Consider the following 17853-nt stretch of genomic DNA (forward strand, 5'->3'; position numbering starts at 1 on the left):
AACTTACCATCCTGAGACAAGGCTGAGTATAGCCCACAAAGACCTCCGCCACGGCACAACTTAAGGGGTCTAGATCTAGCTGCTATGTCATAATATAATAGAGACAGTAGATCTAGCTGGTCTGTCATAATATAATAGAGACAGTAGATCTAGCTGGTCTGTCATATTATAATAGACAGTAGATCTAGCTGGTCTGTCATAATATAATAGAGAAAGTAGATCTAGCTGGTCTGTCATAATAATAGAGACAGCAGATCTAGCTGGTCTGTCATAATATAATAGAGACAGTAGATCTAGCTGGTCTGTCATTATATAATAGAGACAGTAAATCTAGCTGGTCAGTCATAATATACTAGAGACAGTAGATCTAGCTGGTCTGTCATATTATAATAGACAGTAGATCTAGCTGGTCTGTCATAATATAATAGAGAAAGTAGATCTAGCTGGTCTGTCATATTATAATAGAGACATTAGATCTAGCTGGTCTGTCATAAGTTAAAAGAGACATAAAGACAGTAGATCAAGCTGGTCTGTCATATTATAATAGAGACAGTAGATCTAGCTGGTCTGTCATATTATAATAGAGAAAGTAGATCTAGCTGGTCTGTCATATTATAATAGAGACAGTAGATCAAGCTGGTCTGTCATATTATAATAGAGACAGTAGATCTAGCTGGTCTGTCATATTATAATAGAGACAGTAGATCTAGCTGGTCTGTCAATATAATAGAGACATAGAGACAGTAGATCTAGCTGGTCTGTCATAAGTTAAGAGAGACATAGAGACAGTAGATCAAGCTGGTCTGTCATATTATAATAGAGACAGTAGATCTAGCTGGTCTGTGATATTATAATAGAGACAGTAGATCTAGCTGGTCTGTCATATTATAATAGACCGTAGATCTAGCTGGTCTGTCATAATATAATAGAGAAAGTAGATCTAGCTGGTCTGTCATAATAATAGAGGCAGCAGATCTAGCTGGTCTGTCATAATATAATAGAGACAGTAGATCTAGCTGGTCTGTCATAATATAATAGAGACAGTAGATCTAGCTGGTATGCCATATTATAATAGAGACAGCAGATCTAGCTGGTCAGTCATAATATAATAGAGACAGTAGATCTAGCTGGTCTGTCATATTATAATAGACAGTAGATCTAGCTGGTCTGTCATAATATAATAGAGAAAGTAGATCTAGCTGGTCTGTCATATTATAATAGAGACAATAGATCTAGCTGGTCTGTCATAAGTTAAAAGAGACATAGAGACAGTAGATCAAGCTGGTCTGTCATATTATAATAGAGAAAGTAGATCTAGCTGGTCTGTCATATTATAATAGAGACAGTAGATCTAGCTGCTATGTCATAATATAATAGAGACAGTAGATCTAGCTGGTCTGACATAATATAATAGAGAAAGTAGATCTAGCTGGTCTGTCATAATATAATAGAGACAGTAGATCTAGCTGGTATGCCATATTATAATAGAGAAAGTTGATCTAGCTGGTCTGTCATATTATAATAGACAGTAGATCTAGCTGGTCTGTCATATTATAATAGACAGTAGATCTAGCTGGTCTGTCATAATATAATAGAGAAAGTAGATCTAGCTGGTCTGTCATAAGTTAAAAGAGACATAGAGACAGTAGATCAAGCTGGTCTGTCATATTATAATAGAGAAAGTAGATCTAGCTGGTCTGTCATATTATAATAGAGACAGTAGATCTAGCTGCCATGTCATAATATAATAGAGACAGTAGATCTAGCTGGTCTGTCATAATATAATAGAGACAGTCGATCTAGCTGGTCTGTCATATTATAATAGACAGTAGATCTAGCGGGTCTGTCATAATATAATAGAGAAAGTAGATCTAGCTGGTCTGTCATAATAATAGAGACAGCAGATCTAGCTGGTCTGTCATAATATAATAGAGACAGTAGATCTAGCTGGTCTGTCATATTATAATAGACAGTAGATCTAGCTGGTCTGTCATATTATAATAGACAGTAGATCTAGCTGGTCTGTCATAATATAATAGAGAAAGTAGATCTAGCTGGTCTGTCATAATAATAGAGACAGCAGATCTAGCTGGTCTGTCATAATATAATAGAGACAGTAGATCTAGCTGGTCTGTCATATTATAATAGACAGTAGATCTAGCTGGTCTGTCATATTATAATAGACAGTAGATCTAGCTGGTCTGTCATAAGTTAAAAGAGACATAGAGACAGTAGATCTAGCTGGTCTGTCATATTATAATAGAGAAAGTAGATCTAGCTGGTCTGTCATATTATAATGGAGACAGTAGATCTAGCTGCTATGTCATAATATAATAGAGACAGTAGATCAAGCTGGTCTGTCATATTATAATAGAGACAGTAGATCTAGCTGGTCTGTCATAATATAATAGAGACAGTAGATCTAGCTGGTCTGTCATATTATAATAGACAGTAGATCTAGCTGGTCTGTCGTAATATAATAGAGAAAGTAGATCTAGCTGGTCTGTCATAATAACAGAGACAGCAGATCTAGCTGGTCTGTCATAATATAATAGAGACAGTAGATCTAGCTGGTCTGTAATAATATAATAGAGACATAGAGACAGTAGATCTAGCTGGTCTGTCATTTTATAATAAAGACAGCTGATCTAGCTGGTCTGTCATATTATAATAGAGACATTAGATCTAGATGGTCTGTCAAAATATAATAGAGACAGTAGATCAAGCTGGTCTGTCATATTATAATAGAGACAGTAGATCTAGCTGGTCTGTCATATTATAACAAAGAAAGTAGATCTAGCTGGTCTGTCATATTATAATAGCGAGAGTAGATCTAGCTGGTCAGTCATAATATAATAGAGACAGTAGATCTAGCTGGTCTGTCATAAGTTAAAAGAGACAGAGACAGTAGATCAAGCTGGTCTGTCATATTATAATAGAGACAGTAGATCTAGCTGATATGTCATATTATAATAGAGACAGTAGATCTAGCTGGGCTGTCAATATAATAGAGACATAGAGACAGTAGATCTAGCTGGTCTGTCATATTATAATAGAGACATTAGATCTAGCTGGTCTGTCAAAATATAATAGAGACAGTAGATCTAGCTGGTCTGTCATATTATAATAGAGAAAGTAGATCTAGCTGGTCTGTCATATTATAATAGAGACATTAGATCTAGCTGGTCTGTCATATTATAATAGAGACAGTAGATCTAGCTGCCATGTCATAATATAATAGAGACAGTAGATCTAGCTGGTCTGTCATAATATAATAGAGACAGTCGATCTAGCTGGTCTGTCATATTATAATAGACAGTAGATCTAGCGGGTCTGTCATAATATAATAGAGAAAGTAGATCTAGCTGGTCTGTCATAATAATAGAGACAGCAGATCTAGCTGGTCTGTCATAATATAATAGAGACAGTAGATCTAGCTGGTCTGTCATATTATAATAGACAGTAGATCTAGCTGGTCTGTCATATTATAATAGACAGTAGATCTAGCTGGTCTGTCATAATATAATAGAGAAAGTAGATCTAGCTGGTCTGTCATAATAATAGAGACAGCAGATCTAGCTGGTCTGTCATAATATAATAGAGACAGTAGATCTAGCTGGTCTGTCATATTATAATAGACAGTAGATCTAGCTGGTCTGTCATATTATAATAGACAGTAGATCTAGCTGGTCTGTCATAAGTTAAAAGAGACATAGAGACAGTAGATCTAGCTGGTCTGTCATATTATAATAGAGAAAGTAGATCTAGCTGGTCTGTCATATTATAATGGAGACAGTAGATCTAGCTGCTATGTCATAATATAATAGAGACAGTAGATCAAGCTGGTCTGTCATATTATAATAGACAGTAGATCTAGCTGGTCTGTCATAATATAATAGAGAAAGTAGATCTAGCTGGTCTGTCATAAGTTAAAAGAGACATAGAGACAGTAGATCAAGCTGGTCTGTCATATTATAATAGACAGTAGATCTAGCTGGTCTGTCATATTGTAATAGAGACATTAGATCTAGCTGGTCTGTCATAAGTTAAAAGAGACATAGAGACAGTAGATCAAGCTGGTCTGTCATATTATAATAGAGACAGTAGATCTAGCTGGTCTGTCAATATAATAGAGACATAGAGACAGTAGATCTAGCTGGTCTGTCATATTATAATAGAGACATTAGATCTAGCTGGTCTGTCATAATATAATAGAGACAGTAGATCTAGCTGGTCTGTCATAATTTAAAAGAGACAGAGACAGTAGATCAAACTGGTCTGTCATATTATAATAGAGACAGTAGATCTAGCTGGTCTGTCATATTATAATAGAGACAGTAGATCTAGCTGGTCTGTCATATTATAATAGAGACAGTAGATCTAGCTGGTCTATCATATTATAATAGAGACAGTCGATCTAGCTGGTCTGTCATAATATAATAGAGACAGTAGATCTAGCTGGTCTGTCATAATATAATAGAGACAGTAGATCTAGCTGGTCTGTCATATTATAATAGACAGTAGATCTAGCTGGTCTGTCATAATATAATAGAGAAAGTAGATCTAGCTGGTCTGTCATAAGTTAAAAGAGACATAGAGACAGTAGATCAAGCTGGTCTGTCATATTATAATAGAGACAGTAGATCTAGCTGGTCTGTCATATTATAATAGAGAAAGTAGATCTAGCTGGTCTGTCATATTATAATGGAGACAGTAGATCTAGCTGCTATGTCATAATATAATAGAGACAGTAGATCTAGCTGGTCTGTCATAATATAATAGAGACAGTAGATCTAGCTGGTCTGTCATATTATAATAGACAGTAGATCTAGCTGGTCTGTCATAATATAATAGAGAAAGTAGATCTAGCTGGTCTGTCATAATAATAGAGACAGCAGATCTAGCTGGTCTGTCATAATATAATAGAGACAGTAGATCTAGCTGGTCTGTCATTATATAATAGAGACAGTAAATCTAGCTGGACAGTCATAATATAATAGAGACAGTAGATCTAGCTGGTCTGTCATATTATAATAGACAGTAGATCTAGCTGGTCTGTCATAATATAATAGAGAAAGTAGATCTAGCTGGTCTGTCATATTATAATAGAGACATTAGATCTAGCTGGTCTGTCATAAGTTAAAAGAGACATAAAGACAGTAGATCAAGCTGGTCTGTCATATTATAATAGAGACAGTAGATCTAGCTGGTCTGTCATATTATAATAGAGAAAGTAGATCTAGCTGGTCTGTCATATTATAATAGAGACAGTAGATCAAGCTGGTCTGTCATATTATAATTGAGACAGTAGATCTAGCTGGTCTGTCATATTATAATAGAGACAGTATATCTAGCTGGTCTGTCAATATAATAGAGACATAGAGACAGTAGATCTAGCTGGTCTGTCATAAGTTAAGAGAGACATAGAGACAGTAGATCAAGCTGGTCTGTCATATTATAATAGAGACAGTAGATCTAGCTGGTCTGTCATAATATAATAGAGACAGTAGATCTAGCTGGTCTGTCAATATAATAGAGACAGAGACAGTAGATCTAGCTGGTCTGTGATATTATAATAGAGACAGTAGATCTAGCTGGTCTGTCATATTATAATAGACCGTAGATCTAGCTGGTCTGTCATAATATAATAGAGAAAGTAGATCTAGCTGGTCTGTCATAATAATAGAGGCAGCAGATCTAGCTGGTCTGTCATAATATAATAGAGACAGTAGATCTAGCTGGTCTGTCATATTATAATAGAGACAGTAGATCTAGCTGGTATGCCATATTATAATAGAGACAGCAGATCTAGCTGGTCAGTCATAATATAATAGAGACAGTAGATCTAGCTGGTCTGTCATATTATAATAGACAGTAGATCTAGCTGGTCTGTCATAATATAATAGAGAAAGTAGATCTAGCTGGTCTGTCATATTATAATAGAGACAATAGATCTAGCTGGTCTGTCATAAGTTAAAAGAGACATAGAGACAGTAGATCAAGCTGGTCTGTCATATTATAATAGAGAAAGTTGATCTAGCTGGTCTGTCATATTATAATAGAGACAGTAGATCTAGCTGCTATGTCATAATATAATAGAGACAGTAGATCTAGCTGGTCTGTCATAATATAATAGAGAAAGTAGATCTAGCTGGTCTGTCATATTATAATAGACAGTAGATCTAGCTGGTCTGTCATATTATAATAGACAGTAGATCTAGCTGGTCTGTCATAATATAATAGAGAAAGTAGATCTAGCTGGTCTGTCATAAGTTAAAAGAGACATAGAGACAGTAGATCAAGCTGGTCTGTCATATTATAATAGAGAAAGTAGATCTAGCTGGTCTGTCATATTATAATAGAGACAGTAGATCTAGCTGCCATGTCATAATATAATAGAGACAGTAGATCTAGCTGGTCTGTCATAATATAATAGAGACAGTCGATCTAGCTGGTCTGTCATATTATAATAGACAGTAGATCTAGCGGGTCTGTCATAATATAATAGAGAATGTAGATCTAGCTGGTCTGTCATAATAATAGAGACAGCAGATCTAGCTGGTCTGTCATAATATAATAGAGACAGTAGATCTAGCTGGTCTGTCATATTATAATAGACAGTAGATCTAGCTGGTCTGTCATATTATAATAGACAGTAGATCTAGCTGGTCTGTCATAATATAATAGAGAAAGTAGATCTAGCTGGTCTGTCATAATAATAGAGACAGCAGATCTAGCTGGTCTGTCATAATATAATAGAGACAGTAGATCTAGCTGGTCTGTCATATTATAATAGACAGTAGATCTAGCTGGTCTGTCATATTATAATAGACAGTAGATCTAGCTGGTCTGTCATAAGTTAAAAGAGACATAGAGACAGTAGATCTAGCTGGTCTGTCATATTATAATAGAGAAAGTAGATCTAGCTGGTCTGTCATATTATAATGGAGACAGTAGATCTAGCTGCTATGTCATAATATAATAGAGACAGTAGATCAAGCTGGTCTGTCATATTATAATAGAGACAGTAGATCTAGCTGGTCTGTCATAATATAATAGAGACAGTAGATCTAGCTGGTCTGTCATATTATAATAGACAGTAGATCTAGCTGGTCTGTCGTAATATAATAGAGAAAGTAGATCTAGCTGGTCTGTCATAATAACAGAGACAGCAGATCTAGCTGGTCTGTCATAATATAATAGAGACAGTAGATCTAGCTGGTCTGTAATAATATAATAGAGACATAGAGACAGTAGATCTAGCTGGTCTGTCATTTTATAATAGAGACAGCTGATCTAGCTGGTCTGTCATATTATAATAGAGACATTAGATCTAGATGGTCTGTCAAAATATAATAGAGACAGTAGATCAAGCTGGTCTGTCATATTATAATAGAGACAGTAGATCTAGCTGGTCTGTCATATTATAACAAAGAAAGTAGATCTAGCTGGTCTGTCATATTATAATAGCGAGAGTAGATCTAGCTGGTCAGTCATAATATAATAGAGACAGTAGATCTAGCTGGTCTGTCATAAGTTAAAAGAGACAGAGACAGTAGATCAAGCTGGTCTGTCATATTATAATAGAGACAGTAGATCTAGCTGATATGTCATATTATAATAGAGACAGTAGATCAAGCTGGGCTGTCAATATAATAGAGACATAGAGACAGTAGATCTAGCTGGTCTGTCATATTATAATAGAGACATTAGATCTAGCTGGTCTGTCAAAATATAATAGACAGTAGATCAAGCTGGTCTGTCATATTATAATAGAGAAAGTAGATCTAGCTCGTCTGTCATAATAGAATAGAGACAGTAGATCTAGCTGGTCTGTCATATTATAATAGACAGTAGATCTAGCTGGTCTGTCATAATATAATAGAGAAAGTAGATCTAGCTGGTCTGTCATAATAACAGAGACAGCAGATCTAGCTGGTCTGTCATAATATAATAGAGACAGTAGATCTAGCTGGTCTGTCATTTTATAATAGAGACAGCTGATCTAGCTGGTCTGTCATATTATAATAGAGACAGTATATCAAGCTGGTCTGTCATAACATAATAGAGCCAGTAGATCTAGCTGGTCTGTCAATATAATAGAGACAGTAGATCTAGCTGGTCTGTCATAATATAATAGAGACATTATATCTAGCTGGTCTGTCAAAATATAATAGAGACAGTAGATCTAGCTGGTCTGTCACATATTATAATAGAGACAGTAGATCTAGCTGGTATGTCAATATAATAGAGACAGTAGATCTAGCTGGTCTGTCTTATTATAATAGAGACAGTAGATCTAGCTGGTCTGTCATAATATAATAGAGACAGTAGATCTAGCTGGTCTGTCTTATTATAATAGAGACAGTAGATCTAGCTGGTATGTCAATATAATAGAGACAGTAGATCTAGCTGGTCTGTCTTATTATAATAGAGACAGTAGATCTAGCTGGTCTGTCATAATATAATAGAGACAGTAGATCTAGCTGGTCTGTCTTATTATAATAGAGACAGTAGATCTAGCTGGTCTGTCATAATATAATAGAGACATTAGATCTAGATGGTCTGTCAAAATATAATAGAGACGGTAGATCAAGCTGGTCTGTCATTATAATAGAGACAATATATCTAGCTGGTCTGTTATATTATAATAGAGAAAGTAGATCTAGCTGGTCTGTCATAATATAAAAGAGACATTAGATCTAGCTGGTCTGTCAGATTATAATAGAGAAAGTTGATCTAGCTGGTCTGTCATAATATAATATAGACAGTAGACTAGCTGGTCTGTCATATTATAATAGAGACAGTAGATCTAGCTGGTATGTCATATTATAACATAGAAAGTAGATCTAGCTGGTCTGTCATATTATAACATAGAAAGTAGATCTAGCTGGTCTGTCATATTATAATAGTGAGAGTAGATCTAGCTGGTCAGTCATAATATAATAGAGACAGTAGATCTAGCTGGTCTGTCATAATATAATAGAGACATTAAATCTAGCTGGTCTGTCAAAATAAAATAGAGACAGTAGATCTAGCTGGTCTGTCATAAGTTAAAAGAGACATAGAGACAGTAGATCAAGCTGGTATGTCATATTATAATAGAGACAGTAGATCTAGCTGGGCTGTCAATATAATAGAGACATAGAGACAGTAGATCTAGCTGGTCTGTCAAAATATAATAGAGACAGTAGATCTAGCTGGGCTGTCAATATAATAGAGACATAGAGACAGTAGATCTAGCTGGTCTGTCATATTATAATAGAGACAGTAGATCTAGCTGGTCTGTCATATTATAATAGAGACATTAGATCTAGCTGGTCTGTCATAATATAATAGAGACAGTATATCTAGCTGGTATGTCAATATAATAGAGACATAGAGACATTAGATCTAGCTGGTCTGTCTTATTATAATAGAGACAGTCGATCTAGCTGGTCTGTCATAATATAATAGAGAAAGTAGATCTAGCTGGTCTGTCATAATAACAGAGACAGCAGATCTAGCTGGTCTGTCATAATATAATAGAGACAGTAGATCTAGCTGGTCTGTCATAATATAATAGAGACATAGAGACAGTAGATCTAGCTGGTCTGTCACATATTATAATAGAGACAGTAGATCTAGCTGGTCTGTCATATTATAATAGACAGTAGATCTAGCTGGTGTGTCATAATATAATAGAGAAAGTAGATCTAGCTGGTCTGTCATAAGTTAAGAGACATAGAGACAGTAGATCAAGCTGGTCTGTCATATTATAATAGAGACAGTAGATCTAGCTGGTCTGTCATATTATAATAGAGAAAGTAGATCTAGCTGGTCTGTCATATTATAATAGACAGTAGATCTAGCTGGTCTGTCATAATATAATAGAGAAAGTAGATCTAGCTGGTCTGTCATAATAACAGAGACAGCAGATCTAGCTGGTCTGTCATAATATAATAGAGACAGTAGATCTAGCTGGTCTGTCATAATATAATAGAGACATAGAGACAGTAGATCTAGCTGGTCTGTCATTTTATAATAGACACAGCTGATCTAGCTGGTCTGTCATATTAGAATAGAGACAGTAGATCAAGCTGGTCTGTCATAACATAATAGAACCAGTAGATCTAGCTGGTCTGTCAATATAATAGAGACAGTAGATCTAGCTGGTCTGTCATAATATAATAGAGACAGTAGATCTAGCTGGTCTGTCATAATATAATAGAGACAGTAGATCTAGCTGGTCTGTCAATATAATAGAGACATAGAGACAGTAGATCTAGCTGGTCTGTCATATTATAATAGAGACATTAGATCTAGCTGGTCTGTCATAAGTTAAAAGTGACATAGAGACAGTAGATCAAGCTGGTCTGTCACATATTATAATAGAGACAGTAGATCTAGCTGGTCTGTCATAATATAATAGAGACAGTAGATCTAGCTGGTCTGTCATATTATAATAGACAGTAGATCTAGCTGGTGTGTCATAATATAATAGAGAAAGTAGATCTAGCTGGTCTGTCATAAGTTAAAAGAGACATAGAGACAGTAGATCAAGCTGGTCTGTCATATTATAATAGAGACAGTAGATCTAGCTGGTCTGTCATATTATAATAGAGGAAGTAGATCTAGCTGGTCTGTCATAATATAATAGAGACAGTAGATCTAGCTGGTCAGTCATAATATAGTAGAGACAGTAGATCTAGCTGGTCTGTCATAATATAATAGAGACAGTAGATCTAGCTGGTCTGTCAAAATATAATAGAGACAGTAGATCTAGCTGGTCTGTCAGATTATAATAGAAACAGTTGATCTAGCTGGTCTGTCATAATATAATATAGACATAGAGACATTAAATCTAGCTGGTCTGTCATAATATAATAGAGACAGTAGATCTAGCTGGTCTGTCAATATAATAGAGACATAGAGGCAGTAGATCTAGCTGGTATGTCATAATATAATAGTGACAGTAGATCTAGCTGGTCTGTCATATTATAATATAAACAGTTGATCTAGCTGGTCTATCATAATATAATATAGACATAGAGACATTAAATCTAGCTGGTCTGTCATAATATAATAGAGACAGTAGATCTAGCTGGTCTGTCAATATAATAGAGACATAGAGACAGTAGAACTAGCTGTTCTGTCATAATATAGTAGAGACAGTAGATCTAGCTGGTCTGTCATAATATAATATAGGCAGTAGATCTAGCTGGTCTGTCATATTATAATAGACAGTAGATCTAGCTGGTCTGTCATAATATAATAGAGAAAGTAGATCTAGCTGGTCTGTCATAATAACAGAGACAGCAGATCTAGCTGGTCTGTCATAATATAATAGAGACAGTAGATCTAGCTGGTCTGTCATAATATAATAGAGACATAGAGACAGTAGATCTAACTGGTCTGTCATTTTATAATAGAGACAGCTGATCTAGCTGGTCTGTCATATTAGAATAGAGACAGTAGATCAAGCTGGTCTGTCATAACATAATAGAGCCAGTAGATCTAGCTGGTCTGTCAATATAATAGAGACAGTAGTTCTAGCTGGTCTGTCATAATATAATAGAGACAGTAGATCTAGCTGGTCTGTCATAATATAATAGAGACAGTAGATCTAGCTGGTCTGTCAATATAATAGAGACATAGAGACAGTAGATCTAGCTGGTCTGTCATATTATAATAGAGACATTAGATCTAGCTGGTCTGTCATAAGTTAAAAGTGACATAGAGACAGTAGATCAAGCTGGTCTGTCACATATTATAATAGAGACAGGAGATCTAGCTGGTCTGTCATAATATAATAGAGACAGTAGATCTAGCTGGTCTGTCATATTATAATAGACAGTAGATCTAGCTGGTGTGTCATAATATAATAGAGAAAGTAGATCTAGCTGGTCTGTCATAATATAATAGAGACAGTAGATCTAGCTGGTCAGTCATAATATAGTAGAGACAGTAGATCTAGCTGGTCTGTCATAATATAATAGAGACAGTAGATCTAGCTGGTCTGTCAAAATATAATAGAGACAGTAGATCTAGCTGGTCTGTCATATTATAATAGAGAAAGTAGATCTAGCTGGTCTGTCATAATATAATAGAGACAGTAGATCTAGCTGGTCAGTCATAATATAGTAGAGACATTAAATCTAGCTGGTCTGTCATAATATAATAGAGACAGTAGATCTAGCTGGTCTGTCAATATAATAGAGACAGAGGCAGTAGATCTAGCTGGTATGTCATAATATAATAGTGACAGTAGATCTAGCTGGTCTGTCATATTATAATATAAACAGTTGATCTAGCTGGTCTATCATAATATAATATAGACATAGAGACATTAAATCTAGCTGGTCTGTCATAATATAATAGAGACAGTAGATCTAGCTGGTCTGTCAATATAATAGAGACATAGAGACAGTAGATCTAGCTGGTCTGTCATTATAATAGAGACATTAGATCTAGCTGGTCTGTCATAATATAATAGAGACAGTAGATCTAGCTGGTCTGTCATAATATAATAGAGACAGTAGATCTAGCTGGTCTGTCAATATAATAGAGACATAGAGACAGTAGATCTAGCTGGTCTGTCATATTATAATAGAGACAGTAGATCTAGCTGGTCTGTCATATTATAATAGACAGTAGATATAGCTGGTGTGTCATAATAAAATAGAGAAAGTAGATCTAGCTGGTCTGTCATACGTTAAAAGAGACATAGAGACAGTAGATCAAGCTGGTATGTCATATTATAATAGAGACAGTAGATCTAGCTGGTCTGTCATATTATAATAGAGACAGTAGATCTAGCTGGTCTGTCAAAATATAATAGAGACAGTATATCTAGCTGGTCTTTCAGATTATAATAGAAACAGTTGATCTAGCTGGTCTGTCATAATATAATATAGACATAGAGACATTAAATCTAGCTGGTCTGTCATAATATAATAGAGACAGTAGATCTAGCTGGTCTGTCAATATAATACAGACATAGAGGCAGTAGATCTAGCTGGTATGTCATAATATAATAGTGACAGTAGATCTAGCTGGTCTGTCATATTATAATAGAAACAGTTGATCTAGTTGGTCTATCATAATATAATATAGACATAGAGACATTAAATCTAGCTGGTCTGTCATAATATAATAGAGACAGTAGATCTAGCTGGTCTGTCAATATAATAGAGACATAGAGACAGTAGAACTAGCTGGTCTGTCATAATATAGTAGAGACAGTAGATCTAGCTGGTCTGTCATAATATAATAGAGACAGTAGATCTAGCTGGTCTGTCAAAATATAATAGAGACAGTAGATCTAGCTGGTCTGTCAGATTATGATAGAAACAGTTGATCTAGCTGGTCTGTCATAATATAATATAGACATAGAGACAGTAAATCTAGCTGGTCTCTCATAATATAATAGAGACAGTAGATCTAAATGGTCTGTCAATGTAATAGAGACATAGAGGCAGTAGATCTAGCTGGTATGTCATAATATAATAGAGACAGTAGATCTAGCTGGTCTGTCAATATAATAGAGACAGTAGATCTAGCTGGTCTGTCATATTATAATAGAGACATTAGATCTAGCTGGTCTGTCATAATATAATAGAGACAGTAGATCTAGCTGGTCTGTCATAATATAATAGAGACAGTAGATCTAGCTGGTCTGTCAATATAATAGAGACATAGAGACAGTAGATCTAGCTGGTCTGTCATATTATAATAGAGACATTAGATCTAGCTGGTCTGTCATATTATAATAGAGACAGTAGATCTAGCTGGTCTGTCATAAGTTAAAAGTGACATAGAGACAGTAGATCAAGCTGGTCTGTCACATATTATAATAGAGACAGTAGATCTAGCTGGTCTGTCATAATATAATAGAGACAGTAGATCTAGCTGGTCTGTCATATTATAATAGACAGTAGATCTAGCTGGTGTGTCATAAAATAATAGAGAAAGTAGATCTAGCTGGTCTGTCATAAGTTAAAAGAGACATAGAGACAGTAGATCAAGCTGGTCTGTCATATTATAATAGAGACAGTAGATCTAGCTGGTCTGTCATAATATAATAGAGACAGTAGATCTAGCTGGTCTGTCAAAATATAATAGAGACAGTAGATCTAGCTGGTCTGTCAGATTATAATAGAAACAGTTGATCTAACTGGTCTGTCATAATATAACATAGACATAGAGACATTAAATCTAGCTGGTCTGTCATAATATAATAGAGACAGTAGATCTAGCTGGTCTGTCAATATAATAGAGACAGTAGATCTAGCTGGTCTGTCATATTATAATAGAAACAGTTGATCTAGCTGGTCTATCATAATATAATATAGACATAGAGACATTAAATCTAGCTGGTCTGTCATAATATAATAGAGACAGTAGATCTAGCTGGTCTGTCAATATAATAGAGACATAGAGACAGTAGAACTAGCTGGTCTGTCATAATATAGTAGAGACAGTAGATCTAGCTGGTCTGTCATAATATAATAGAGACAGTAGATCTAGCTGGTCTGTCAAAATATAATAGAGACAGTAGATCTAGCTTTTCTGTCAGATTATAATAGAAACAGTTGATCTAGCTGGTCTGCAATAATATAATAGAGACATAGAGACATTAGATCTAGCTGGTCTGTCATAATATAATAGAGACAGTAGATCTAGCTGGTCTTTCATAATATCATAGAGGCAGTAGATCTAGCTGGTCAGTCATAATATAATAGAGACAGTAGATCTAGCTGGTCTGTCAATATAATAGAGTCATAGAGGCAGTAGATCTAGCTGGTATGTCATAATATAATAGTGACAGTAGATCTAGCTGGTCTGTCATATTATCATAGAGATAGTAGATCTAGCTGGTCAGTCATAATACAATAGAGACAGTAGATCTAGCTGGTCTGTCAATATAATAGAGACATAGAGGCAGTAGATCTAGCTGGTATGTCATAATATAATAGAGACAGTAGATCTAGCAGGTCTGTCATATTATAATAGAGACAGTAGATATAGCTGGTCTGTCAATATAATAGAGACATAGAGGCAGTAGATCTAGCTGGTATGTCATTATATAATAGTGACAGTAGATCAGTAGATATATATATATATTTGCTAGCTATATTTTAAAGACTTGTTACTGACTTTTGAACACTTGTCAAACTTCTTCATTCCACTGCCTGTTTATTGATTAATAGGTAACTGAAAAAGTTGGCAAGAAAAATGTCCCTCCCAATTTCTCTGCAATGAGACTATTCGCCTGTATTGGTTTGGTATCATTTGGCTGATGTGCACATTTACATGAGTGTTTAATTTGCTTTGTTAGCCAAGTTACTGACAAGGCTTATTGGTATTCATGTTTTTGTTGTTACTGCATTTCAGGTGGAGCGGGAGTAAGATCACTAGTAAGCAGCATGCTGCAAGACCACCACAGTACCCTAGAAGTATTACAGTCAGTGCTTACTGTAATTTGAATTACCAATTTATATGCAATCCCTTCAATGAAACTAAGAAAATGTTTGGATTTTTCAGCAACATATACAGTAAATGCTAACACGGCTTTGGTGGTATAACGTACATAATGCATTTATTGTCATCTCCCTATCAGGCCACTGCATGCTGTGAGAAGGACCTGGATGGTAACACACATCTGCTTCAAGCTGCCTGCCTGAATACTGGGGCCTTCAGTAGTACCTTCTCTTTGATTACAGCAAGATTCTCCTGATATCTGTCTCATAGCCATTTAACATCTAGTGTATGTAACCACTCATTCATACAAACTGCTATGAACACAAAAACTGACTTAAATTCACTTGTCCCTGGCTATGTTTCGACAGGCAGCCCAATTCTTTTGACCAATCACATCAATCTTTTCACATCAGATCTTTAACAGCGCTGATCTCCACGGTAAGAAATGTGAACGTTCCTGATGCAAAAACAATGTTTTATCCCGGAGCTCGAATAAATTACATTGCTAAACTGCTCCTGAATGTACCACACCAGGACATGGACATCGATTCTATCGTAGTAGGATTTCAAAAAGCTGATTGACTCTCTGCTAGACACTAACAAAATAACCATAATATCTGGCCCTGTGCCCTCTCTGAATCGTGGCATTGAACGCTTTAGCAGGATTCTTTCTCTTCACAACTGGCTACGTGATTATTGCAGCTCAATTGGTGTAACTTATTTTGACAATTTCGATACCTTTGGGGAAAAAAACAAGTTTTATAAGGAGAGTGGGATCCACCCAAATCATTTGGGTTCCTGGATCCTTTCACAGCAAGGCTGTGTTGAGACAATTACTTATCATTGATCCAACCCCAACTCCGTTAATCCCTTCTATTGTGTCGCTGAGTTGTCATAATGCTTCGGCAAATGTACATTACACCAGGGGTGTTGGTAGACACAATGTAAGTAACCTAATTTATTTCTCTCTAACTGCCCTAAATGTCTCTGCTGATCCTACAGCTATTGTATACAGTAATCATGTGCCTATGAACCAGATTTATACTGTTAGCACTGAGCCTGTGGTCCCTAGGAGGAGGTCCACCGTGTGCAACTCACCCTGCACTAACATAAATAGCATATCTACTTCCACTAAGGTTCATAGTAAATCAATAAAAACAAGGAAGCATCCCGGAAGACAAGCTCTCAAAATAGCCCATGTTAACATACAGTTGAAGTCGGAAGTTTACATACACTTGTTTTTCAACCCCTCCACAAATTTCTTGTTAACAAATTATAGTTTTGGCAATTGTTTACAGAAAGATTATTTCACTTATATTTCACTGTATCACAATTCCAGTGTGTCAAACGTTTGCATACACTAAATTGACTGTGCATTTAAACAGTTTGGACAATTCCAGAAAATAATGTCATGGCTTTAGAAGCTTCTGATAAGCTAATTGACATAATTTGAGTCAATTGGAGGTGTACCTGTAGATGTATTTCAAATCCTACCTTCAAACACAGTGCCTTGTTGCTTGACATCATTGGAAAATCAAAATAAATCAGCCAAGACCTCAGAAAAAAATTGTAGACCTCCACAAGTCTGGTTCATCCTTGGGAGAAATGTCCAAATGCCTGAAGGTACCACATTCATCTGTACAAACAATAGTACGCAAGTATAAACACCATGGGACCAGGCAGCCGTCATACCGCTCAGGAAGGAGACGAGTTCTGTCTCCTACAGATGAACGTACTTTGGTGTGAAAAGTGCAAATCAATCCCAGAACAACAGCAAAAGACCTTCTGAAGATGCTGGAGGAAACAGGTACAAAAGTATCTATATCAAATTCAAATTACAGTAAGCACTGACTGTAATACTTCTAGGGTACTGTGGTGGTCTTGCAGCATGCTGCTTACTAGTGATCTTACTCCCGCTCCACCTGAAATGCAGTAACAACAAAAACATGAATACCAATATGCCTTGTCAGTAACTTGGCTAACAAGGCAAATTAAACACTCATGTAAATGTGCACATCAGCCAAATGATACCCAACCAATACAGGCGAATAGTCTCATTGCAGAGAAATTGGGAGGGACATTTTTCTTGCCAACTTTTTCAGTTACCTATTAATCAATAAACAGGCAGTGGAATGAAGAAGTTTGACAAGTGTTCAAAAGTCAGTAACAAGTCTTTAAAATATAGCTAGCATATATATATATATATTTTTTTTTTTCTTCTAGAAACCTAGCTAACATAAGTTACACTGTAGTGATGATGGTGGGAGTTAGCTAGCTATCTTTCCCCCAGCAGTTTAAATGTAGCTAGCTAATGGCATTCATAATCAACTTTATCAAACAGATGGTTAACTAGCAAATATATTTGTTTGTACCTCGAATATAAAGCTGCCT

General features: G+C 35.6%; 2 long non-coding RNA genes across 3 annotated transcripts in view; one reads left to right on the plus strand and one right to left on the minus strand.

Annotated features, from left to right (window-relative positions):
- LOC149984204 (uncharacterized) overlaps positions 1-17226 on the plus strand; it is a 145002-nt gene extending 127776 nt beyond the window's left edge. The window contains exons 3-4 of one of the 2 annotated variants that reach the window (XR_016491516.1): positions 15376-15458; positions 15602-17226. This is a non-coding gene — a long non-coding RNA (uncharacterized LOC149984204). The remainder of the gene's footprint in view (positions 1-15375; positions 15459-15601) is intronic. The other variant, XR_016491515.1, reaches the window with a different exon arrangement.
- Positions 17227-17289: 63 nt separating this feature from the next.
- LOC149984205 (uncharacterized) overlaps positions 17290-17853 on the minus strand; it is a 98975-nt gene continuing 98411 nt past the window's right edge. Inside the window, exon 3 of the long non-coding RNA XR_016491517.1 lies at positions 17290-17384. This is a non-coding gene — a long non-coding RNA (uncharacterized LOC149984205). The remainder of the gene's footprint in view (positions 17385-17853) is intronic.

Source organism: Oncorhynchus mykiss, chromosome 3, assembly GCF_057628025.1.
Source record: "Oncorhynchus mykiss isolate SJ-2025 chromosome 3, ASM5762802v1, whole genome shotgun sequence".
Lineage (NCBI taxonomy): Eukaryota > Metazoa > Chordata > Actinopteri > Salmoniformes > Salmonidae > Oncorhynchus > Oncorhynchus mykiss.